Raw genomic sequence first — 27,862 nt, 5'->3', positions numbered from 1 at the left:
TGATGCTTTTTTCTTATACAGCTTAAAGTCTTGGAGATCTTGGACAACTGGAAATTAGTATATATAGAAAATCTCTACTAATATTAGACTAAATCTAATTTTATTAAATCAATGTTCAGTACAAGTACAGTATTTCCGTGTGTTTTTTTTCTACATTGTAAATGAATACTGATGTCATACAAACTACAGAATGAAGGAACACATAAGGAATCATGTAGTAACTTAAAAAGTGTTAAACCAAGTCTCTGTGAGGCAGGTAACTCTGAAGAGCTCTTGCTCTTTCTGGAGTGGTTCTGATGAGTGCCCGTTTCATCATCATCAACATTTTTTATGATATTTTTTAAATATTACTTTAAAAAACACACTGTGTTCAATTGCTCCTGATATGAACATAACTTTCTAGTTCCAAAACCAATACAATTTTCAGTTTCTTATTCAGTCAGTAATTCAAAGCTTCTTCGAGCATGTACTGTACCATAAAAACTATACAATTTTTATAATTATCTTTAACCTGCCTCATTAAAGAAGAATATATATTATTTAAGTAGCTATCAAGGTGGATCCACGAGATATGAGTTTCTAATAAATCATTAGTGCTTATAAACACCCACAGCAATAGTTTAGCACATCTTTTCAGGAAATGTCAGAAAGCTGACATTCAATTAGTGCATTAGGATTAGCCGTGTAAACATCTGTTAGGTCTGGTAAAACTTGGCACTGGAGGTACGGAGAGCTTAAGAGCATGAGCATGCTGGCTGTGTATTTCACCTCTTGAGACCTGGACTTTCGCTTGATGTGCAATTATATAGTGTATCCTAGATATTTGAGATTAGTAGAACCTAACAAGTATAAAAAAACTTTGTTTTTGTACAGGAAGCCATTTTTTCAAAAAAAAAAAAAAAAAAATATATATATATATATATATATTTTTTTTTTTTTTAAACAGTAGTTTATCTTAACATTTAAAAATGATCCTTGTCAATTGGGATCAGAAAAACCCAATTAGTCTTAGCTTTCTACTGTGAGTAAATAAACTAGTTTTACACACAAAATTGGATGAGATTCTGTCTGGACTGGATGTAGAAACTTTTGACTGGGATTCCCGCCATCTTCTTTTCAATCAGTTGAGCGTAGTGTTGTCATGTGACTGCTATATTGTACAGACAGTGTCTTCATATGAGGCCAAAAGGCCAACGTTTTAAAAATATTAAGTATCATGGTGCAGAGAAGCAGAAATAATGTCCTCATATGAGGAAGCAAGGTCCAAGAGGTTTCATATTAAGCACATTAAATGGGTCTGTATAAACATATTGCACCATTTGGCAACCTCAGAATTTAACTTAAATATTATTTAAGAATTGCTTTAATAGAGTCTATTATATTTATAAGGTTTTAATACTACACAGAAGTATTATTTTCAAGCTTATTCACTTTAAATTTTCACTTGCATGCTAAAAGTGTCTTCAGTCCCTTGTATTTGACATTTGACATAAAGATAAAGGAATAATTTAAATGTCTAAATTATAAAAAAAAATGTTCAAAACATTTTAGAAACTTTAAGATCAAATTGTGCTATTTAACCATTTATAAAAATATTTAACTAAACAATACAGCACTGCAACACCTTAATTGCAATATAAACCATATAAAATACAGTAAAAAAAAGTTGAAAATTCCTATCTATTTGTGTATGTAATGTAGGTAATAATTGAGAGTAAATCTTAAATCTTAAAAAAAATAGATATAACATAGATAGAAGTTGCAATATCTATGCACAAAAAATGTAAGGATGATTTGATGATACATATAAACATACTATAAAATATAAAGTATAAATGTAGAGTCTTTTGTAATGGAGGAAGTGCAGTTAAACACAGCAAAATAACAATAAACACCCGTTGTTGTGCATATTGAGAGAATAACTGATGTCAGCCATACAGAAAGTGCAAATAAATTCATTATTTTATGATCATTGTATGCAAATGTTAATAGTTCATGTTTATTTCTCTCTTTTTTTTAATATATGAAGTCCAGGCATTTGTTCTTTCAGCTGTATTGCTCTTGCTCTTAGTATAACAGCTCTACTGTATTACAACACCGGGGCTGTGTGTGTGTGTGTGTGTAATGTGTAAAGCTCAATAGCTATTTCTCACAATACTTGAGAAACACAATTATGACCCAATTCAGTTCATGTCGTTATGTACAAAAAAAAAAAAAAAAAAATCTATTTTCTTTGTGAACAGCAGCTGCAGGGCCAATTATACATTGATCTGGCAATATTATGTGTGCAGTTTAAACTAGAAATGTTGGACTAGAAATGGCTTTGCCATCCCATCACACATTGTTCTGCTATATGAATGTGCTCCATAGATCTTCAGGAATGACTGTAGAAGAGGCTCAGATCCTGTGTTGTTTGTTTGTGCATGGTTTCTCCAGTGGTTGTAGTAAACAGTAGCACGGTTTTGTGTAGCCTTCTTCCGCAATCACACAATTAGCAATCAAGAGATGTAAGAAATCAGCGGAAAAGAAGAAGAACAGCCCCACTGTACTCCGCCCAGTTCTGCACTCCTGCCAGGAAGAACAAACACAGTGCCTGTCAATCAAACAGCCTTTTCACACCCAGTTAACATAAACACTGTACGCTGAGCTCCTGCTCTGCGATCACAGAGAATAGTAAACTGTACACACAGGAAAAAGCATATGGACAAAAAAAAAAATTCCAATTTGCAAAAACACTGTATTTTTTCCCAGGATAAGAAGCAGTTTGGTGTGTGTGTTCACTGTCGTCCTCTACCTCAAATTATTATAATTATAATTTTATTTAAGACCAAGTCGTATTTTGATAGTGTGGGCAGTGTGGCAAGTCCTGCTGGAAAATGAAATCCACATCTCCATAAAAGTTGTCAGTAGCAGAGGGAAGCATGAAGTGCTGTAAGATTTTGTGGGACAACAGAACTGCACTGACTTTAGACTTGATAATAAAACACAGTGGATCAACAGCAGCAGATGACATGTCTCTCCAAATTATTACTGATAATCAGTAAAGTTTGCATTTATCTTAATTCCAAAGTCAGTGCAGTGTTTTCCCTAAAAATCTTACAGCATGTGGATTTCATTTTCCAGCAGGACTTGGAGCACTGCCCGCACTGCCAACAGTACCAATTGTTTGTATATAAAATTCTAATTTTCACTGAGTCACTGATTTTTGGGTTTTCATGGGCTGTAAGCCATAATCAATCATCAACAATAAAAGAAATAAGCGCTTAAATAAGATCATTCTGGGTGTAATATATCTACTAGCACCCGAATATCCCTTTCAGACAGCTTCCACTTACAGCGTCCACAGTTAATCCTGTTGGATGTGGTTGGTCCTTCTTGGTGGTATGCTGACATTACCCTGGATACCGTGGCTCTTGATACATCAAAAAGACTTGCTGTCTTGGTAACAGATGCGCCAGCAAGACGTGCACCAACAATTTGTTCTCTTTTGAACTCTGGTAAGTCAGAGTCAGCTGCTAATTGAACCTTCACACTCTGCTCTTACTGGTGCAATGTGCAATTAATGAAGATTGGCCACCAGGCTGCTCCAATTTAGCCATGAAACCTAAAATCCCACACTAAAATCATATGTGTTTCAGTTTCATTTTTTAAACCCCTGTATATAATATATGAGATTCACATTTTGAACTGAATTACTGAAATAAAGTAACTTTTTAATTATATTACAATTTCTTAAGATGCATCTGTATAGTGTGATATAAGTGGTTATAGTTGTCAATACATTTCTTGTAAATGTAATTAATTAATTAAACACAGTTAAGAGCAGTTATGCCATGGAATTCAGCTTATTTGCATTAATTTTTGAAGCTTAATTTGCTTCAATTTACTTCCATAACAGATGAGCTGTATGTTGTTAAAAATCTTTAAGAGGATATTGGTGAATCAGGCACATTCTTTTCTATTCTAGACTGTTCTATTGTTTCTCTTTCTCTGCAGCTGGTCACAGTCCAGTGTCCTACATGATCTACCACTGCATGGTGCTCAGAGAGAGGGGACGGGCAAAGCGGTCAACAGTGTGTATGTCAAGCCCTTCAGTGTCCTGTCACTCAGGGGATTACTGCCCGCCAAGGCTTTCTCAGCCTCCATCATCATCCCCATCCCCATGGGGTCTGCTCTGATAGCCCGGGTCAGCCAGGTCTCCATCACCTGTCACTCTGTACAAACAACCTGTCCCATCTCCTGCCTGCTGTACACAAATACCAATCACACACTAGCAGTTTACAGAGAGGACACTGTGGAATCTTTATTAATATTAATATACCGAATTAAAATATTATAAAAAGGGTGTATTAATGTAATAAATTAGGTTGTAAATACTTTATTAACCATTAATAAGCACTTTGTTGTTTGTTACAACACATAAATAGAAAGGGCAACAACTAGCTGTTGTTTGCTAAATAGTGATGCCACATTAATTCATACAGTCAAACCTCAGATCTTTCTGTTAATAACTGTATTAATTTACTAGCCATCTTAATTATTGATAAAATATGGATATATGCTGACATGTTAAATGATTTTCAAATTAATCAAAATTTCTTTCCATATTATCATATTCAACATGTTTATCCTGTCTGATTCTGCCAATCCAGTCTGATGTTTATTGTCTTTATTGTTTGTATAAATTACACAAACCCCATAGTTTAGATAAGATGTGCTTCTGATTAATGTTGATTTTTTTTATATAGTTTTATGTATCATATTGTATATTCATGCTTTATTATAAAATAGTTCTACACTGCAAACTCACATATTAAACATTTTTTTTTATTATTATTTATTTACCCTCTGAGAACTCTCCTAAGTTGTGATACCGCTGGCTGTGCATAAATGTTAAACTAAAAGCAATGAGAATGAGGGGTTGTTCTTATTTTAGCAAATTAGAAAATAGAATAAAAAAAAAGGCTCTTGACTGCAACCTGACTGTCACGTCTGGTGCTATAGGTGCTTCTATTCTTCTCTCACTCGGCCCTAAAGGAGGTTTGCAGCCTAATAACTACACTACCCAGAACGCACCACACGCTGACATCACGCACACACCTACTCACGTGACACCTCACCTGCTTCTGCTAGAAAGCCCGGTGCACTGATTACCCCAGGGTATTTAAGGACGCTTCACAAACTCACTGGTGCCGCAAATTGCCTGGTTTATACCACTTTACAAAGCGTTACATTATTGTGTTTGTTTTTCTGTGTATGACCTTTGTTTTGTTTGCTCAACGCCGATTTTTTGGATTACCTCTGAATGTGGATTATACTGTGTTTGACCTGGACTGTTTCACATTGCCGATTTCTGGATTATCTCTGATGCTGGTGTAGCGCTCCCTAGAGGTGACTACAGGTAAGTTTAATTTTAGAATGGACAAAGGGAACTGATGGACCAGTTTAGGTTCGCTCGTGAAGCAGCAATAATAAAGACACAAAATTAAACTGGGGTAAAATTACAGAAATTGTATTAAAACTTTAAAAATAGGGGTCTCAATAGGTAAACAGGGTAGGGGGTAAGGAAATAAAAAAAAAAAAAAAAAAAAAAAAAGATCAAAGAAAACACAGTATCACAATAAAACAAATAATAAACAATGGTATTCACCAAGAGGTATGTATCAATTTTGTTTCCCTCTTTCTATAAATATTTTACATAATACCCAGTGTTAGACGTTTATAATATTTTAGATATATATTTAGAAAGTATTTACTATTTTATTACTCAGTCCTCAGTGTTAGTATTTTAGGTTTTATTAGGGTTTTTAATCATCGGTTTCTTTTCCTTATTTTAGGTTTTAAGTTAGGGGTTTTGGATCAATATCTAAGGTAAGTATAATTAGGGAATTATGGTAAGTATTTAAGGTAGGTATTGTCTATTTTGCAGGTTAAGAGGTAAGTATGGTATTTATATTATTCTATAATATAATTTACACAGTTTTCAGTCTCAGATTTCTTTTTCCAACAGAATAAATGATTCCCAATGTTTCACAGTAACAATATAACCAAACAATTAACCAAAATAACAAAATAACAAAAATAAATGATTCAACAGTAAATTAAGTTCAAAAGAATTCAACCCAATCATTCAATTAAATTCAATAAAAGAAATATAGTAAAGGTGTGGATTTCAACAAGATAAAAGTCTCTAGTGAAGGTTTAGCGCTTCCAGTAACCTTTAGAGATTAGAGAACTTCAGTCTATTATGTTTAGCGCAGTGTAACTCACTCAGAGTAGTTGGAAAAACAGTCCAACCTCAAAAATATGGGATACTCAGAATCAATGCTCGGGTACGAAGTTCCGTGGACCGTGGCTCGCCAGCTCGTGTCCCACTCGACTGGACTCTCGCACCCAGGCGGCAGGTCAGAGCAGATCAGTAAGATTCATCCCCAGGGAAACTGGCCAAATCCGATCCGGAATTTTTATTTTTTGTTAGTCTGGGATCCGCGTCAAGGACTCGGCTCCCGCTCGGGCGACGAAACGATTCACAGCGAAGAATCGGCTCCTTGCGGTGATGACAAAGCGATCGCGGTGAAGACTCTGTGTCCCGCAGCGATGACTAAGCGATCCGCTGTACAGACTCGGCTCACCGCGGCGATGACTAAGCGATCCGCGGTACAGACTCGCTCCCCGCTCGGAATAACTCCGTCTCTGTTACAAATCCTCTCGCCGGTTTACACGACCGAACTGCTTGTTAGCCGTCTAGCGTTAGTACCGATGGCTAATAAGCATTACTCACGTATGAGGTACTTATATCTCAACGTAGCTTTCTATTCTCAGCGCGATAGCTGTGCCGCGATCCGCACGGTTCAGCTTCCAACTCAAGAGTGAATGCGTTTTCCACACAGGGGGTACTAGACTAACTTACTAAGCTGCTGATTGGTTGGTCTTCCCGCGCAGTAGGCTGCTTCAGAGTTATCTATTGGTTAAACTAGTGGCGTGATCTGTTTCAGGGTTTCTACTGGATAAAATTGGCGCGATAGGGGTTGTCCTATTACCACTGCTGGTCAGATTTAAAGAAATAGTTGCCTTATTTTTAAAATAAGTATTTTCTGAAATAATTATTTAGTTCTTTTTTTTTCTAATTTCAATTCACAAAGAAATTCCTATTAATTATATTTTTAGTTCTTTAATATTTTAATTAATTAATATTTTATTATTTTCATCTTATTCGTTAGGACTTGATAATCTATAATACTTACTAGGGGTAATTTCTCTAAAGGGTGTCAGCTTTAGTAACCTGGGTTACATCCTCCCGCCTTAAACGGTATGCACGTCCCTGTGCATGCGAAGGGCATGGTAATCAGGTGAATCTGGGTTCCCATAAGGGGTTTCTAGGAGGGACTGGGTAAAGGCAGTACTTAGGCCTTGAAATAGTGACTGTACTACGGAGATGAGGGGATTCCCTAACTCAGGGTAGGTTAATCTTTTGGCTCTTGTTCTAGACCTAGTAGAGTGTCTCACTGGGTTTTCCATTTCATCCTCTTCAGCTATACAAGACTGTTGATGAATTTCTGTCTCTTCTTCCATCTTGCTTTCAGGTTCCACTTGTTCGGGTGTGTCCTTGGAGTCAGTTTGGTGTACAGTAGGATCAGTAGCTACAAGTGTGATATGTGATGTTTCTCCTGGTAACTCGGGAAAGACATCCCTATCCTCAGGTGGGTTTTCAGGAATCATTTCAGGTAAGTTTTCAGGAATCATTTCAGGTAGGTTTTCAGGTAAATTCTCAGAGATTACTTCAGGTATGTTTTCAGAGGTTGTTTTTGGTGGGTTCTCAATAGAGCATGTTGCTTCTATTGGATTGAATCTGAGTGGGTATGTGTAGTAGTGAATGGGGCTTTCATCAAAATCTGAATCGACTTCAGATTCTTCAGGGTCATTTATATGTGATGCTGCTCTTGTCCTAGGTTTTGTTACCTTGATTTTGGGAGTTACATCTTCTGTCGACAAGAAGTTACAGGGTCGCAACAGATCCCTGTGTAGTGTGCGCAGCTGTCCTTTTTGATTTTCAGGTCTGACAGTGTACACAGGAAGTTCCCCTGCTCTCTTCACAATAACATGGACTGTAGGTTCCCATCTGTCAGCCAGCTTGTGCTTGCCTCGTAGCTTTACATTCCTGACCAACACTCGATCTCCCTCCTCCAAAGTAGACTCTACCACTCTTTTGTCAAATCTGGTCTTGTTCTTTTCTGCCATCTTAGTTGTGTTCCCCATGGCTAGCTTGTAACTCTCCTCTAGTCGCATTTTGAGATGTTTCACATATTGAGAGTGAGATTTCCCTTCTGGCTGACCAGGAAAGATATCAAAGATGAGGTCAATCGGTAATCGTGGTCTTCTCCCGAACATAAGCTCGTAGGGTGTAAATCCGGTGCTTTCATGTTTGGTGCAGTTGTAAGCGTGCACTAGAGGTTTTACAAAGTCATGCCAGTGGGCTTTTTGTTCTTCTCTTAGGGTTCCAATCATACTTAGTAGTGTTCGGTTGAACCTTTCTACTGGATTCCCTCTTGGATGGTATGGTGTGGTGCGAATTTTGTGTGTACCAATCACTTCACATAATTCTTTTATTGTCTTTGATTCAAAGTCAGGACCTTGATCGCTGTGGAGTCGTTCTGGAATGCCATAGTGAACTATGAAATGTTCCCACAAACATTTAGCGACTGTCTTGGCTTTTTGGTTTGGGGTAGGCACGGCTACAGCGTACTTGGTGAAGAAATCGGTGATGACCAGCACGTCTTTTGTGTTGCTTCGGTCAGGCTCAATCGAAAGGAAATCCATGCAGACTAACTCTAGAGGTCTGGTAGCTCGGATGTTGACCAAAGGGGCAGCTCTCTCCAGCGGTGCTTTACGTAGGATGCAGCGGCGACAAGTTCTAATCTTGTGGCTGATGTCATGTGCCATTCCAGGCCAGTAGAATCGTGACCTTACTAAATCTAAGGTGCGTTCTACACCTAAATGACCCATATTATCATGAAGGCTTGTCATGACCATGTCTCGCCACTGTTCAGGGAGGACCAGTTGGTACTGCATCTCCTGTTCTCCTTGGCGTCTCCTATACAGTATGCCGTCTTTCAAGAACAGTTTGTTCCACTCTCGACACAAAAGGGACAACTGTGGGATCTCCTTCTTTACTGACGGAGATGGCACCCCTCCCCCCTTTAAAGAAGAGATTATTTCTCGAATAGCCACATCCGAGTTCTGTTTGTCACGGACTTCTGCTGCAGGCACTCTAGAATTTAGCGGGAACCCATCAAGGAATTCATCTTGTACAAAGTCATCTGGTAGGCAATCCGGATTTGAAGCCAATGATTCTACAAATGGGATTCTGGAACCTTCTGAGGATTTATTTGAAGACTGGCGTACTAAGCGAGCTTCACAGATGGCGTGAACTACTTCAGTGTCAAGTTTGGTGTTGTCAGCAAGCTCTGGCAAATGCTTCAAGGTAAACTGACGGATTCTATCCTCTTCCTTCTGTGAGATGGGGTCATCTATTGTATGGTCGTGAGGACGTCTGGAAAGAGCATCAGCGTCTAGGTTCTGTTTTCCAGGTCGGTACCGAAGGGTGAATGAGAAAGTGGATAAAGCAGACAACCACCGGTAACTTGTGGCATCTAGTTTGGCAGAGGTTAGGATGTAGGTTAAGGGATTACTGTCTGTGATGACTGTGAATGTATTGCCATAGAGGTAGTCGCTGAACTTCTCAGTTACAGCCCACTTGAGGGCTAAAAACTCCAGCTTGTGGGCGGGATACCTAGACTCACTGTGTGAAAGTCCACGACTAGCGAAGGCGATTGCTCTTAGTTGTCCATCCTGTTCTTGGTAGAGTGCAGCTCCTAAACCTGTGGTGCTTGCGTCAGTATGTAGAACATACGGGAGTTTGGAATTGGCATACGCTAGCACAGGGGCTGAAGTCAATTTGTCGATGATTGTGGTAAAGGCGGATTGACATTCCTCTGTCCAACGGCATCCAAAGGGTTCTTTAGGCTTAAAAAGAGGAGATTTCCCAGAGTTCACTTTGCTTCTCTTCGCAGGACCATAACCAATGGTTAAGGAGTTCAAAGGCTTCACTATTTTTGAGTAGTCCTGTATGAATCTTCTGTAGTATCCGGCGAATCCTAAAAACGATTGTAGCTCTTTAAGGTGTCTCGGACTTGGCCAGTCTCTAAGAGTTTTGATTTTTTCAGGGTCAGTTTCAACACCATTCCGGGATACGACATGTCCAAGGTACTTGACAGATGTTTGGAAAAATTTACATTTTTCGGGGGACAATTTCAACCCGTACTCTTTTAACCTTTGAAGGACCCTGAGCAGCCGTTGCTCATGTTCTTCCAGGGTTGCAGAGAATACTATAAGGTCGTCTAAAAAGACAATGACTTCTTTTAAATTCAGGTCAGATACGCATCTCTCCATGAGCCTCTGGAAAGTACTAGGGGCGTTGGTAATCCCCTGCGGCAGCCTGTTAAATTCCCAGAACCCTAATGGACATACGAAAGCGGTCTTGTGTTTGTCTTCTTCTGCTAGTTCTATCTGGTAGTAACCAGATTTCAGATCTAGCACTGAGAACCATTGGGAACCACTCAGCACCGAAAAAGTCTCTTCAAGATTTGGCAGGGCATAGGCATCCTTCACTGTCTGCAGATTCAACTTGCGGTAATCCACGCAAAGCCTGATGTCACCATTCTTTTTTCGGACTACGACAATGGGAGATGAAAACGATGACTCAGATTCTCTAATCACTCCAGCTTCTAGCAGTTCTTCCAGGTGTTGGCGCACAGCATTGATGTCTTGGGGGTGTATGGGTCTGGCCCTTTGTTTAAAGGGAGTCTCATCATTTAGTCTGATGTGGTGTCTTATTTTGCTTGAATGACCAAAGTCAAGATCGTGGTGTGCGAAAACTTCAGGGATGGCATTAAGCTTTTGAGTTATCCTTTCTTTCCATCTTTCGGGAATGGGAGAATCAGCAAAGTCAATCTGCACTCCTGGAGTAGGGGTAGATGATTGGGATTTTGAAGCTAATTTCTCTGCAGGGGTTACACTAGGGACAACCTGCTGCACTGCATGTAGCTCAGCTATAACTCGTTTGGGCATAAGCACTATGTCGTGATCTGATTCATTCCTCAACATTACTGGCAATCTGGCACGGGGCTTGCTAGGTAAGGTAAGTAAACTACTTGTGATTATCAGCCCTCCTGGAAGAGGAGTAGTGGGTTGTTGTATGACGACTCTGGTCTCTGGGTTTTTGGTGGTCACTGAACCCTCTAACACTAAACTTTGACGTGCAGGAATGACGCGTGGTTCTTGGCTGGAGAGTCGTACATCTCCTACTCGGCTGTCGTCTGTTTGCTTGTGTCGGATTTCAAGCGTTTGCAGTACCATCTTATACCCATAGCGATGTGGAAGAGGTTTTTCTGGGCTACCTTCACAGTAGCTCTCATAGAGGGCATCTAAGGTGTTGGTACCGATCAGTACAGAAGACTGGGTTGAGCCATTTGCATCTGGAACTACCAGGGCTAGGGTGGGGATAGTCAGAGTGGTGCCCAATATCTCTTTGGGAAATGTGATGGTCAGTTCGATGTATCCATGATATGGTACAAGCTGTCCGTTCGCTGCTTCTACTTCAAGCAAATCACTAAGGGGTTTAACACTTATGTGGGGCAACCAGGTTTCATGAAATGACTGAGGAACTGTGGTGACTTGAGATCCGGTGTCCAGAAGGCAATCGTGGCTGTGACCATTGATAGTTACTCGGGAAGTACATTTGGTTCCTACCAGCCTATGCGGTAGTTGGTTTTGTGAAGTTGCATGAACAGCATTACTCTTTGCTGACATCTTGTAAGGGTGGGGACTTTTCACATGGTCAGCCTCCATCCGTCCCTCGACAGAGCCTGACATCAGTTTAAAGAGGGTTCGGAGGTTTCTCCCAAGTCCCACGCTCGTTGTTTTTCCTTCAGATGTTTTCTTTTAGTGGCCACTAAAGATGGATTCGGGACAGACTGGCATGAAGCAGCTATATGTCCATCTTCGCCACACGAAAAACAATACCAGGCTCTGGGCCTCCCATCAGCTGGCTTAGAGACAGTGGTTGGAGGATTATGTCTCACAGTTTTGTTAGGTCATCTCACCTTGTCATCCTGGCGTAGTTCTTTCTTCTCAGAGGTGCAACTGGTTTGTAGACGTGCTACTTGACTCTGAAGCTGAACAACTTGGTTTCTCAACTCGGACATATCTTCAGAAGGAGTGGGATTCTTTTGAGATCTTAAGGCCTTGAGGTGTCCATGAAACTCACCCATCTGTGTCTTTAGCTCCTTCACCATCTTGGTCAGTGATTCTTCTTTTCCTTCAGCCTCATTCGTTGCCTGAATAGCATGAGAGCCAATGCGGTGCTTAACAGCTCCAAGGTGTTTTTTCATCCGTCTCTCCTTGGCTACTTGCTTCTCTTCTTCCGTACGTAGCAGGAGTAACATTTCAGAGAGTGGTGGGGGCTCATGTTTCCTCTGCTCTAACTGGAGGTCAGCGATCAACCCATTGTCCCAGCATCCGCGACAGAACTGACGCAGTATCTGTTTATCAGCTTCAACAGCAGGTACAACTCCTTGCTTCGTAACTCTATTCATCACTGAATGCAGCCTCTGGAAATATTCCGATGGCTTCTCGTTTGCGTCTTGCAGAGTATTTAGAAATTTTGCAAAAAGTTCATCGCCCTCCTCAATCGTGGCAAAAGCTGAATCAAGCAACTCGAGGTAGGCCTTGGGTGCAGACATCGGGCCTAAATGCTTTACAAGGTGGGCGGCTGGAGGCAGAAGACTATCCAGAATCTTACGGGCTCGGTGTAAATCTGACAAGACAGGGTCTCTCAGGAGAAGTTCGACATTGTTACGCCAAGTGTCGTAATCTACCTCATGAGCGGGATGAGGAATTCTTCCTGAGAAGGTTCGGAGTTTTATGGTTGCATGGGAATGAGAAGCAGCTTCTTCACTTCTCACTATATGCTCAACGACGACGCGCTGTACTGCAGGTGGGTTTGCATCGCACAATGGGATGTTTACACTTGCACTGGCTTGTGTTCCAGAGTCAGTTGATACGGCACTTGGGCGGTGTGAATAAGAAGGTGCTTGATGAATCGATGGAACATCACTCACAACAGCAGCTGCTGGGTGTTCTACACTGGTATCATCATGAACTGGTTTAGGTATGCTCGACTCACTGCACAGGGAGAGGTGTTCTTGTAGGAGTTCAGAGAACGGTTTACCACTCTTATTTGAGAGTTTCCTTAATTCTTCCAGGAAGCAGTGGGTGGCGCGTTCAGCGGCTGAAGGTGCATACACTGTGGCTAGGGCTTTTAGGTGATAAGCAACACCTTCTTGGCTAGGGCTATGATAGGTGTGTGGAAGTGCTTTAAGTGTTTTCAAAGCATGAGCAGTTTTGAACTCAACTACTGCAGCTCTATGAAATGAGGATGTTGGGTCATCAATGCGGAGTACTCGACTGATGGGACCATGCTGCTCTAAGTAGGTAGTTAGATCATTATCAGTTTCAGTTTCGGTTAGACCACTAACGAGGACTGAGTTTGCCACCACAACAGCTTCTTGTTCTATTAATTCCATGTTGGCTATTTAGGTTATCTGTTAGTTGACAAGGCACTCTAATTTGAATAATTATAGTAAGTTGGGCAGAGGCTTTTATTTTAGTGTCTTTTAGTGTTAACTGCTCCTGGCTGGCTCGCCAAGCTCTGTAGCGCTCCCTAGAGGTGACTACAGGTAAGTTTAATTTTAGAATGGACAAAGGGAACTGATGGACCAGTTTAGGTTCGCTCGTGAAGCAGCAATAATAAAGACACAAAATTAAACTGGGGTAAAATTACAGAAATTGTATTAAAACTTTAAAAATAGGGGTCTCAATAGGTAAACAGGGTAGGGGGTAAGGAAATAAAAAAAAAAAAAAAAAAAAAAAAGATCAAAGAAAACACAGTATCACAATAAAACAAATAATAAACAATGGTATTCACCAAGAGGTATGTATCAATTTTGTTTCCCTCTTTCTATAAATATTTTACATAATACCCAGTGTTAGACGTTTATAATATTTTAGATATATATTTAGAAAGTATTTACTATTTTATTACTCAGTCCTCAGTGTTAGTATTTTAGGTTTTATTAGGGTTTTTAATCATCGGTTTCTTTTCCTTATTTTAGGTTTTAAGTTAGGGGTTTTGGATCAATATCTAAGGTAAGTATAATTAGGGAATTATGGTAAGTATTTAAGGTAGGTATTGTCTATTTTGCAGGTTAAGAGGTAAGTATGGTATTTATATTATTCTATAATATAATTTACACAGTTTTCAGTCTCAGATTTCTTTTTCCAACAGAATAAATGATTCCCAATGTTTCACAGTAACAATATAACCAAACAATTAACCAAAATAACAAAATAACAAAAATAAATGATTCAACAGTAAATTAAGTTCAAAAGAATTCAACCCAATCATTCAATTAAATTCAATAAAAGAAATATAGTAAAGGTGTGGATTTCAACAAGATAAAAGTCTCTAGTGAAGGTTTAGCGCTTCCAGTAACCTTTAGAGATTAGAGAACTTCAGTCTATTATGTTTAGCGCAGTGTAACTCACTCAGAGTAGTTGGAAAAACAGTCCAACCTCAAAAATATGGGATACTCAGAATCAATGCTCGGGTACGAAGTTCCGTGGACCGTGGCTCGCCAGCTCGTGTCCCACTCGACTGGACTCTCGCACCCAGGCGGCAGGTCAGAGCAGATCAGTAAGATTCATCCCCAGGGAAACTGGCCAAATCCGATCCGGAATTTTTATTTTTTGTTAGTCTGGGATCCGCGTCAAGGACTCGGCTCCCGCTCGGGCGACGAAACGATTCACAGCGAAGAATCGGCTCCTTGCGGTGATGACAAAGCGATCGCGGTGAAGACTCTGTGTCCCGCAGCGATGACTAAGCGATCCGCTGTACAGACTCGGCTCACCGCGGCGATGACTAAGCGATCCGCGGTACAGACTCGCTCCCCGCTCGGAATAACTCCGTCTCTGTTACAAATCCTCTCGCCGGTTTACACGACCGAACTGCTTGTTAGCCGTCTAGCGTTAGTACCGATGGCTAATAAGCATTACTCACGTATGAGGTACTTATATCTCAACGTAGCTTTCTATTCTCAGCGCGATAGCTGTGCCGCGATCCGCACGGTTCAGCTTCCAACTCAAGAGTGAATGCGTTTTCCACACAGGGGGTACTAGACTAACTTACTAAGCTGCTGATTGGTTGGTCTTCCCGCGCAGTAGGCTGCTTCAGAGTTATCTATTGGTTAAACTAGTGGCGTGATCTGTTTCAGGGTTTCTACTGGATAAAATTGGCGCGATAGGGGTTGTCCTATTACCACTGCTGGTCAGATTTAAAGAAATAGTTGCCTTATTTTTAAAATAAGTATTTTCTGAAATAATTATTTAGTTCTTTTTTTTTCTAATTTCAATTCACAAAGAAATTCCTATTAATTATATTTTTAGTTCTTTAATATTTTAATTAATTAATATTTTATTATTTTCATCTTATTCGTTAGGACTTGATAATCTATAATACTTACTAGGGGTAATTTCTCTAAAGGGTGTCAGCTTTAGTAACCTGGGTTACACTGGCTTCCCCGTGCATGAACCCTGGACTGTCTCCTGTTTTTGGTATTGCCTTTTACTTCTATTAAATTATTTATCTACATCTGCACGTGTCTGTACTCTGTACCCCATCATGACACCGACCCTTTTCAAACTAGTTAACACAAAGTCTTGGGACTGTATTTTGATGAAAATAATATGTCTGAAACTTCTGGATTGTATAGTTGGGACATCTCTACGTATTACAGCCTAACATAAAGGTGCTTTGCAACAATGTCAACGGCAAAAAGCACTATATCAAACAAATTTGATTAGATTTGATTTACTATATGATCAAAATGTCCAGGTTGCATTACTCACAGTAAAAAAAAAATGGCAGACTCCAGCAGATTGTATGTACAGTATGTACACATCCACACTCGAGCGCACCTTTAATAATAATTACGGCTTTCCAGAAGTCATCAAGGGCGTGGTTGCTTGAAGCAGCACATTTTAGGGTCAATGATGTTGTGCCACGGGTACAATAAGCAGAAAAAGGCTGCTGCTGCCGTCCTCCTCAGTGGAGTGTGTATGAATCCAGGTATGAATCCAGGTATGACTCCAGAAGTGGGCCGACGTGCTTCTGTCAGACGTTCGTTTTTCTTCAATTGATGAGCACACAGGGCACTTCATATCTGAATGTTAACCTGGTCATTTACTCCAGCAGAGCAGAGCAGGGCCTCAAGAAATGGGCCGTTCTCTTTAGCGAGCGGAGCTCTTGAATTGGAGCCGGTCCTATTTCACAAAATGCCAGAACCCAGATAAAAGCACATTTGTGTCTGGATTTCCTTTATGTGTGGTGGAGATATGAGTGCTGGCCTCATAACGGACAAGCACCTGTCATTATACCTATACTATATCTCGGCGATGCTTCTGGCTGCCAGATCATTTGTCTCTACAAGCAGGGAAGAGCTCATCCGTTTAAATTTTATTTCAAGCCATGAGATTCTAAAGGGCATCGGGGCCATTTCAGGCCAGTTAATGAAAATGAGGCTTGGATCCAGTCCATATAATCCGAGCAGCGCGTTCCAATGTGTTTGTCAGCCTTTCGACACTTTATGCCGCAATTTCACGCGTCTATAAATCAAACAGAAGACCTGAAACCGTGCTGGTAATCGTCCATAACTGCTTTGTTGGAGATACGTTATGTCTGCACTGTATCAGGCAGGCTGGATGCTAGCTAATTACCTGCTCGCCCGTGCCTGGATCACCGCAGCGCTCCTCAGCTCCGCCGAGCCAGGTGCCGCGTCTGATCCGGTTCTACAGCGCAAACATTAGTGTTTAGATTTTTATTGATGATCATAACCCAGACGCTCTCCTCAGCTGCCACGTGTAACGGGGAGAACGGGAAAAGGCGAGAGTGCACATTACACAGACGAGCTCTTTATGGCTCGGAATACATTAGAGGTGTGCTAATGGCATCATTAGCGTGGTTGGAATAGGGCCACCTTGTTATTCAGGCATTTGCATATGGGATGGATAATGAATATACTACTTGGACAGACGTGATGTATACTGCGCACTCAAGCTGCAAACTGTGATCAGCTTCACTATTCTCAGCAGCACCTTGCTTATTTGGCGCCCGCATGAATTAACAGAGCTCTGAATGGAGCCAGAGTTTGGTAGATAACACTGAAATAAAGTGTAGTAAACAGTAAACAGGAAACCCAAGTAGCCAATTAGGACTCCCCATTAAAAACCTAGCTGTAGTTTGCCAGAGGACACTTAGAGCCTGTTTTCGTCAGGCATGAATATACGTTTTTGGTGATTCAATCAACACAATGTGATCGCATTAAAATTGGGTCACTTAAATCTCATTAGCAGATGGGCAAATCCCATCGAAAGTCGTGTAAAGTGTAAATAAAATAATATTTTCTGTGGTTAGGCACTGGCAAGTGTTCCAATCACTTGCCTAAATTTCCTTCGGGATAAATAAAGTATCTATCTATCTATCTATCTATCTATCTATCTATCTATCTATCTATCTATCTATCTATCTATCTATCTATCTATCTATCTATCTATCTATCTATCTATCTATCTATCTATCTATCTATCTATCTATCTATCTATCTATCTATCTATCTATCTATCTATCACTTCCATGACCACATTAGTGAAAGAAATGAGAGAAACGGTTTATTTGAGTGAGTAAAGCGCTTCCGTTAATTTACAGTAAGCTTAGATTTCCAATGTTTTTGTCTAAAGATGAGTTTTCAGTGAAGTTTCTTTATTAGCATTAGCTGCTAACTGCAGTGCTAGCGGGATGTAAATGCCACCAAATAGGGCTAGACAGAGGAAACTAGCTATCAGCTAGCGGTTTGTTCCACGTAGCTTGTTGTAACACGGCAAACACACAGACCACAGTCCAATATACTCACTTTTAAACTGTGAAAACGCTTGCTCTGCAGTTAGCAGCTAATGCTAATACTGCTCCAGCCTTGGTGCTGGAGAAACGTCAGCGAAGTGGCTTTACTGCTCCTAAATATCTACATGGTAAAATTCATTCTACATAATGTGCACCGGATTATTAGGCACAATGACGTTCAAACTATCTTGTCATGCATGCCTGCAAACTAAATAGGAAAGTGGGCTGAACATCAGTATGTGTACACATAGGCAGTCTGTATTATTATTTATTTACGATGCCCACTTACAACCTTAGCTGCCTGTGGTTAATCTCTTCTGACAGTTAGATATACAGCCCGTTTTACCCGGCCTCACTTTACTGACTCCATTTTACTAAAACATCACTTATTCTCACAGCATCGCTTATTCAGCGTGACTTTAAACAGGCTGCTCATTCACAATATCTGCAACCTATTTAATATTTTATATCAATTTTAAACCAGATAGTCAGTGTCCTGAGAGCTCAGTTTAATTGCTAAGGTGATGTTTCAGTAAGTAATAACATCTGCAGCCATTTATTTTATGTCCCATTAAAAGTAACACAAAGTAAATTTATTGAATAAATATATAGTGAGTGTGTGATTTTGTTTTGGGTTGAAAAATGCTTAGATGCAGGTACTTTATAGCTATTTATATAATATTCTATTTTACTGTAATTTTAATGTAATTTAATGCTACAGATAATAATAATAATAATAATAATAATAATAATAATAATAATAATAATAATAATAATAATAATAATGCACTTTATTTCATAGGCATCTTTCTTGCACTTAAGAACACCATACAAGAAGTGCAAAATAGACAATATAAAATATAGTATCAAAAAATTTATTATAAAACAAATTTAAAAAATAAATAAACTAATTTAAATAGAACAATTCAATCGAGTCAGATGGAAAATGCAATTCTAATATGTAAAGAAAATTAACTTTTGATAATATTACTTTAAATGAAAATTAAATAATGCACAAACAATCAAATAAGAACACTGAATATGGAAGTACCATTATTTATGCATTAGTTATTGTTTGACTGGCTAAAATATGCATATGTGACATCCAGGTGGAAAAAGTACTGAAAAATTGTAATTAAGTAAAAGTACCTTTACTTTGCTAAAATTCTACTCAATTAAAAGTAAAAGTACCCATCTAAAATTCTACTCGAGTAAAAGTAAAAAAGTACTCAATTTAAAATGTACTTTGAGTAAAAGTTACATAGTTACTTTTAATTATTTGATGTAAAAAAGTACAACAATCATAAATTAAATCATTTTTAATGAACTATTATTCCACATAATAATTTGGTTCTTTCAGGCAGTATTTGTTCAGAGCACCCCATAAAACATGTTTAAGAGCAAGTGGCATAGGTTTCTATGATCCATTTTTTTTTCTTTACTGTAAAATGTTATGGTCATATAAGTGACTATAACCCGTATTTTTATAGTTTTACAATTTATTTTTTTCCCCCCAGCATTTAATTTTTTCTCAGTAACTGGTAGTTTTACAGTGTAGAGAAGTAAATTACTTGTGTCAAAATGTACTTGAGTAAAAGTAAAATTACATATTTTAAAAACTACTTAAAATATTACAAATTACTCATAAAATCTACTCAATTACAGTAATGTGAGTAAATGTAATTCATTACTTTCCACCTCTGCATCCAGGTAACAACTAGGTCCTACCTATATGTATTCGATATGTTTGATGATATTTCTTTTATGGAGAAATGAAAACTATTTTTATATAATGAACACATTTAGTATTGAACAATCATTCAAAAGTAAAGGCAGTTGTTTTGTTCTACCACATGAAAAACATAGTACATATATATATATATATATATATATATATATATATATATATATATATATATATATATATATATATATATAATGGGGTTTAATTGTTTGATATTATCACATATAAATCAGAAACTATAAACTATTGAACAGATAAAAGCAAAATAATGTATTGCACAATTTCTCCATACTCTGATTACTCTCTATAAACTGAACTTAATAAAAGTATATTGTATTGTATATTTACACTTTCAGCAGTACAATAAAGATGCAACATTTTTTCTAACAAAGTTTTCCAACAGAAATAAACTATGAGACCTGCTTTACCTGATTTTGTTGGTTTTATTAACATACATACTTTAATATAATTGAATTGGTTCTGTTGCAGTTTCTGCTATTATAATAATAATAATTATTATTATTATTATTATTATTATTATTATTATTATTATCATCAGTATTGCTGCTTTTATAGTTGTTATTTTTAAAAAGCCTCCCTGCAAAAAAAAAAAAAAGGCTTTAGATTGGAGCTGGCCTTCCTGCTTAAACAAAGGTTATCTTTCTGTCTTTCTATCTAAACCCAAATGTCAAGCTAGTCCATGAATTATAGACAGGGCAGAACATCTTAAGTGCTTTATAGCTTATTGCCCTCACTATAAAAAGCTGTTCCACTACAGTGGCATTCCCAGAGGATATAAGCTTCGCTTTAAAGGCTGCCATTTCTCCACAATAACTCAGTCAAAGGATTTTACCTCCAAATTGGTGGAAAGGACATTCCAAATGACAGGGCCACTCTGCTTCATATATTGGCGTCGTCTCAAGCCTTTACTGTAGAACAGAGTTAATCAGTATTGGCATTGATGTCACTGCGGATGATAAAAGATGAGTGAAACATTTTTTTTTTTTTTTTTTTTTTTTTTTTTTTTTGCTTCTTACATATTTCTTTTATTTTTGCCTTTTTTGGCATACATACATTTTATATATATCCTAAATAAATATGAAAAGCAGTTTTTAAATAATGGTTTAAAAGCTATCCAAACAATGCTAGGCCTATGTGAAAAAAGTAATTCACAAGCCACAACTAAGCCTGATTACTGCCAAACCTGCAAAATTAAAGAATCCGTTAAAAAGAGCCTGTCTGACAACAGGAAGCAGATAAAAGATCTCAAAATGCAGCACATTATGGCCCAAGAAAACAAAAAAGTAATTGGCATCTATCAGTCTGGAAAAGCTTACAACATCACTTCTAAAGCTTTGAGTCTCCAGTGAACCACAGTTAGAGCTATTATTCACAAATAGAGAAAATCTAAAATCCTAAAATTGCTCCAAAAGGGCATGGCCAACTAATCAAGGAGGTCACAAAAAAATTATATTTAAAAATCTGCAGGCTACACCCCCTCAATAATAAGAAAGAGTATTTATGGAAGAGTTCCAAGGCAGAAACCACTGCAGACCAAAAAAAAAAAAAAAACACAAAAAACAAAGGTCCTTTTAACATTTGCCAAACAAACCTCTTTATGATTCCCAGAACTTTGGAAAAATATTCTGTTGGCTGACAAAATAAAAGCAGATTTTTATGTAACTTTTTTTTTTTTTAAATGTTAGGAGTAGAAAGTACATATAATTGTGTTAAAATGAAAGGAATAGAAATTAAGTAAAGTAGAAGTATGTGTATATGCTTCTTCTGTTCTTCTTCTAGCAACACTCCTTGTGAAAAGGTAAGTGAAGTTTCTCCAGCACTAAGGCTGGGTGCAGCAGTATTAGCATTAGCTGCTAAACACAGCGCTAGCTCTTTCACCGCTCAGAGGCATGTATATTGAACTGTAGTAACTGTAGTCTGCATGTTTGCTGTGTCAAAACAAGCTATATGGTACAAACTGCTAGCTGATAGCGCCCTGGGTTACCTGAACACTCAGGGTTCCTCAGTCTAGAGCTATTAGATAACGGCTAATGCTAATGCTGCTTCAACTGAACACTCACCCTTAGAAAAAATATTGAAAATCTAAGCTTACTGTAAATAAACGGAAGCGCTTTACTGACTCAAATAAACAGGTTTCAGGAGAGAAATCTGTGTAGATTAACATTCAGTGCTCTTTTGAAAAAAAATAAAAAATAAAAATAAAAAATAATATATATATATATATATTATGTTTTAAATATTCTATGTGCTGACAAGACAAAAGTAGAACTTTTTCAAACTTCAGGAGTTACAAGGCTATTTTTTAAAAGTAAGTAGAAGTACAGACAATTGTGTTAAAATGTAAGGAGTTGAATTAAAATGTAATGTGAAAAATAATTACATATCTATAATATATTGTTGCTGTCCAATGAAAAACAAGTATCTCCTAAAACAAGTGTCTCCTAAATATATCAACTTTACAGGAGAGAGAAAAAACCTTCTTTACTTTCAAAGGAAGTCAATGTAAAAGAGTTTATTTCATGTCATTTTGAAGTATTTCTATTGGTCCGTTCATCAAGATATTTTGACACAGTGTAAGGGACAGTGTGTCTGTTCAAATTATGTAGTAAACTAAAAATCGACAAAAATCAAAATACTCGTATATTTTCATTTTTGTGAATATATACAATATATACCAACATTTCTATCTAAGTACGGTAAAAAAGTATGTGCATGTCCTTATTTGACACCTCTGCTAGCAGGAACCCTGCTGAACAGATACAGTAAGTGATTCAGGCTCCTGACATCATTAAGAGTCTGTCTGTTTGATTTTTGACGGTTTCCTGAGCATTATGGTTCTTTTTTATTATTATTTGGCACTTGCATAGAAATGCATTATGGCTTATATACTAAAAAAAAAAAAGATCAATTGAATTAGGAGGCCAAAGTATTCTAAAAACAACAGCTAAATCAGAATTCTCAGAATAATATCAAAGCCTGGTACATCGGGTTCCACTGTCAGCAGGGTAGTGAATCCTCCCATTTCCAGCATAATTGCGTGCTGCCTCTGAGAAATAATAGAGTGGCACGGGGAAATTGTGCGCTTCTGCAAATGTTCACACAATCCGCGGAATAAGAGGCAGCCCCCTGTCTTCCATCCTGACAAATGAGCTCAAATTGGTCTGCCACAGGAATCATAATTGCAGAGTTTGCGAGGCTCCGCTCGACTCCACTTCCGCATTTCATCTCTTTCATTAGTAATATCCCTTAAGTGGATGGGCCCGGCCCTGCAGGATGTAATTGAGCTCCCTCTCATGTGTCAGAATCTGCCGGATTGACAGTCTCTGGCCCGGCGGAGACATCGGCGCACCCTGACGCTCGGGCGCCCACATTAACTCGCCGGAGAGCGCCGAGCGAAAACGCCTTTATGGCATATCAGGGCTCCCAGTCTCCCCCATTTAGTGTGCAGGCTGACAGGCAGGAGCCGAGCGACAGCTTAATTTCACGATTTAAAGGACAGAGACCGGCGTGTAGTTGTTGGGTGCGGGCGTGTTCACTCCCACAGGCATTAAATAGAACACGCCAGCCAAACAACACACTTGACAGCCAAAAATGACGCTTTTGTGAACTTCAGGACCACTCACTATTCTGAGCTTGAAGGCATCCCTTTATAGGCTATGATTACAAACACTCTATGGGGTAAACTGATTATTTAAACAGCTCCTGGAACTGAATTGCTTTAAATTATTGTTTAAATTATATGGTTTAGAAAAAAAAACAAATCCTCTTTATCCTCTTTGTTCAATGTGTTTTCTATGCGTGCCATGAAAATTCAGGCTTTGGCTTTAAAAAAGAAAAAAAAAAAAGCATTTGGAAAGATATGACCTCATAGCCTCACAGGTCTCAAGTGCATCTCAAAATATTAGAATATCATTGAAAAAGGTTACTTTATTTCAGTAATTCAGTTCAAAATGTGAAGCTAAATATATTGTATATTATATAGATGTATTACACACAGACTGATCTATTTTAAACAACCATTTGAAAACTCAAATATTATATAAGACCAATTGGTACTTTTGGCAGTTTGGGCAGTGTGCCAAGTCCTGCTGGAAAATGAAATCCGTATCTCCATAAAAGTAGTCAGCAGAGGGAAGCAGGAAGTGATGTAAGATTTTCCAGGAAAACTCCTCCACTCTTCCTCCAGACTCCAAATAATTTCCAAATTAAATTTATTAAACTTATTGATGGTTAATGATGGTTCGTCAATGACTGAAAATCTTACAGCACTTCATGCTGCTGTCTGCTGATAACTTTTATGGAAATGTGGATTTCATTTTCCAGCAGGCACAACTTGGCACACTGCCCACACTGTCAAAAGTACCAATTGGTCTTATATAATATTCACATTTTCTGAGAGACTGAATTTTGACTTTTTGGGCTGAAATATAAAAAAGTGTTTGTTATGCAGAAAACAGCTATTTTTCATTTAGGCTCTTACTGTGCTGTTCAGCCTTAACCTAAACTTAACCTTTACCTCAACCTTAACTTAAACTTAGTTTTTTATTTATTTTTATTTTTTTTAATTTAACCCAATATAAATTATCTAAACAAAATCTACATTACCTAAACCTAATCCAGAACTTAACTGTAGTTGAATGTGGAATTCCGTCCATTTATTTAATTTTTAGAAGCTCCATAACAGAGCAAAGCAGCATGAATGTTGCAACAGAGACACTGCACTGTTTTCTCAGTCCTTCTTCGAGTACATGGCAGACAGCTGTGTGTTTAACAGATTAACAGATCAGTGCCACCAAGTGTAAATAGTAAACATCTTTACCAATTATGTAATAAATTCCCTGGGTCAATCTTCATGTCATACCCTTTTACATTTTCATTTCTTATGAGTGTTTGTCTAAAAGCAGTAAGATGTTGAATATAGCAATTACATTAATTGTATAAGTATTTATAGTTATATGGTTAATTATACTATCCAAGCTACACTGTCATGGTAACGTGTGCTGCATGTCTAACCATTCACTCTACAGTAGATTAGTTTTGTATAGCTATTTTACAGTTGTTGTTCTTTCCCCCACTATAACTGCTTCATAACCATTCATTTATTTAAGACAATAAAAAAACAAGGACCTACCTTTCTTTCTTTCTTTTTTTCTTTCTTTCTCAAAGTCAATGTATTCCCACTGTGATTTGGTTCGTTCTCTTCTTCATGGTTGGTAGTTTTGGGGCAGACAGGCTGCTCCAGTTCCGGCTGGCTTTAGGACAGAGCCCACCCAATGTCTGGCTTTTTTTAGTTACAGTAAATGCTTAACAATAATAGGTGCATTCCTGTGGGGTGTAGGAACACTCTGTTAACAGAACAAGTCAGTGATCCTCATCACTCATTTCCACTAAAGGACAGGAGTTCCTTGCTATTTATGTTTCTTTGGCTCTAAAGTAAAGGCAGATGTACTGCATGTATTGACCCAGATGCTTTGGATTCCTGCAGTCAGTTGAATCAGTTGAACACAAGCTAAATTGTAGTTTATGGTGTGAAGTCTCAAATCTTAAATCATACATTGAATGTACAGAAAGGAGTTTAAAACTAGCAGTGTGTAGAATTAAGGAGCAGTGAAGCAGTAAAGGTTTCAGTGAAGTTTCTCCAGCACTACGGCTAGGTGCAGCAGCAATAGCATTAGCCGCTAACCGCAGCACTAGCTCTTTTGGCCTTCAGAGGCGATTGTAGTCTTTGTGTTTGCTGTGTTAAAACAAGCTACGTGGGATGAACCGCTAGCTGATTGCACCCTGGGTTACCGGAACACTTAGGGTTTCTCTGTTACGCAGCCTGACTCTCCTTCCACACTACCGGACTCCATTTCCCAGAATCCTATGATTTATGACGTCATCGCCAGTCGCTCTCCTTCGCCCAATCACGTTATGCTCCGACGCTCAGATTCACCTGTGTTCTGAGGAAGTTCCGGGTTTTGCTCATCAAGTATTTTGTATTTAAGGCTGCATTATGTAAACTATCTTTGCGAGGTATTGTCGACTTTGGTTGCATACTAAGCATTTCTCATGGTTTCTTTTAGTGCCTTCTCGTTTCGACCCTCTTTTCTGGTTTATCGGTTTATGTCTCTTGTTTTTCCCCTTTTGGATTTAATGCTTGGTTGGACTGTCTTTTGGTTTCGAACACGGACTGTTTATACTACTACGGCTCTGGTATTTGGTGAGATTATTGTTTGTTTGGCTCTAATATCTGTAATATCTGGTTATCAGCCTGTTAATAAACCTGTCTGTTCATTTGACTCGGCTAGCGTCACTCCACTCTGTCTGGCGTTACATTCTCAGTCTAGCTCTCGCTATCAGGTGGCATTTATGTCTCACTAGCGCTGCAATTAGTGGCTAATGCTAATGCTGCTGCACCCAGCCTTAGTGCTGCAGAAACTGCACTGAAAACTCACCCTTAGAATATAAATATTGGAAATCTAAGCTTACTGTAAATAAAAAGAAGTGTTTCACTCATCTAAATAAACACTTTTCAGGAGAGAAATCTGTGTAGATTAACATGCAGCACTCGTTTGACTTTAAAAGAAAACGTTTTTTTTTTTTTTTTAGAATTGCAGTTTTATTTCCTTTGGAGCTTTCTCCAGCTTCCCCATTAGAAACATGGCGACACCCTTGCTCACTTTGATGTATGTATCCTTACTAAAATAGACCCAAAAATATAATTTTAGGTAAATAACTTTGTTTCAAACATGTGATACCTGTTTAAATTCACATGTGGCAACAAGTGTAGACAATATAAAAATCACAACTGAAACCAGATTAGAAAAAAAAGAGGTTAATTGTGTACCACACTAACAGGACCCAGTGTCAGAAAGCTGTGTTTGCATCATGGGTCCTAATTGTAATAATTGTCTGGTAGAAATACCTAATTTTCTAGGAAAAATTCAAGGGTTCCAACACTTTTGACTATGACTGTATCTCTAATTAGAATAAGCGCAGTTTTAGATCTTTATAATGTAATTTTAGTTATCTACAGTTCAGGTTTTGACAATTATTAATAATAATATTATTTAAAACTTTTATTAATCAGCATTGCACTTGCAATATATGGAATTACAAATTCTACTGGCAGAAAAAAACAAGTAATAGTTTAAATATTCAATAATCTAAAGCATTATTTGCATATTTTTGTTTTTATTTTGCATATGTATAGTGAAACTGAAACTGAATTGCATTTCCAAAAAGCACATTTTCACTTTAAAAATATCCTTTTGATCTCTTTCTATCTCTTGCCAATCAGTTGCCCCTTTTTTTATTAAAACACTCTATTAAAATCATATCTGTGCTGTGTGCAGAGACGTTCTGATTGATATCTTTGGGAAAACAGTTCAGCCTGTGTGTTATAACAGTGCACTGCTGGGAGAGGAATGGCTGGCTGGCAGCATGGCTGAGTAAAATGGTAGGAGAGCAGAGTATTGCTGCAGGACGGAGGCTGAGAGAGAGAATGCTGTAAAGTGCAGTAGTTATCGCACCATCTCACTATGTGTTCAAGTCTGGCGTTTATGTGTGCTTGTAATTTATGAGCAGTGAAAAGTAAGAAAAGTGAAAAGGGTTGAAACACAGCTCATGGTCTGAGCTTACCATAGCCTGTTCGTTCCAGCACAAAACAATATGAGCAATATGAGGTATGTACATGTATTAAAAATGATGAATTTCTTTGATTTTACTAAATTGAAAACATCTGGAATATAATCAAGAGGAAGATGGATGATCACAAGCCATCAAACCACCAAACTGAACTGCTTACATTTTGGCACCAGGAGTGTAAATCATAAAGTTGTCCAAAAGCAGTGTGTAAGACTGGTGGAGGAGAACATGTCAAGATGCATGAAAACTGTGATTAAAAACCAGAGATATTCCACCAAATATTTTTGAACTGATTTCTGAACTCTTAAAACTCTTATGAATAAGAATTTGTTTTCTTTGCATTATTTGAGGTCTGAAAGCTCTGCATCTTTTGTTATTTCAGACATTTCTCATTTTCT

General features: G+C 38.2%; 1 long non-coding RNA gene across 1 annotated transcript; it reads right to left on the bottom strand.

Moving 5' to 3' along the window:
- Window positions 1–1,939: 1,939 nt before the first annotated feature.
- On the bottom strand, window positions 1,940–25,094 carry LOC111194873 (uncharacterized). The gene is made up of 3 exons (XR_002651318.2): window positions 24,967–25,094; window positions 20,668–20,781; window positions 1,940–2,568 (listed from the first exon to the last, which is right to left on the bottom strand). It is a non-coding gene; the product is annotated as an uncharacterized LOC111194873 (long non-coding RNA).
- Window positions 25,095–27,862: the final 2,768 nt, after the last annotated feature.

Source organism: Astyanax mexicanus, chromosome 11, assembly GCF_023375975.1.
Source record: "Astyanax mexicanus isolate ESR-SI-001 chromosome 11, AstMex3_surface, whole genome shotgun sequence".
Taxonomy (NCBI): domain Eukaryota; kingdom Metazoa; phylum Chordata; class Actinopteri; order Characiformes; family Acestrorhamphidae; genus Astyanax; species Astyanax mexicanus.
Note: the sequence above shows the minus strand (reverse complement) of the source record. Positions and strands in the feature narration are given on the sequence as shown.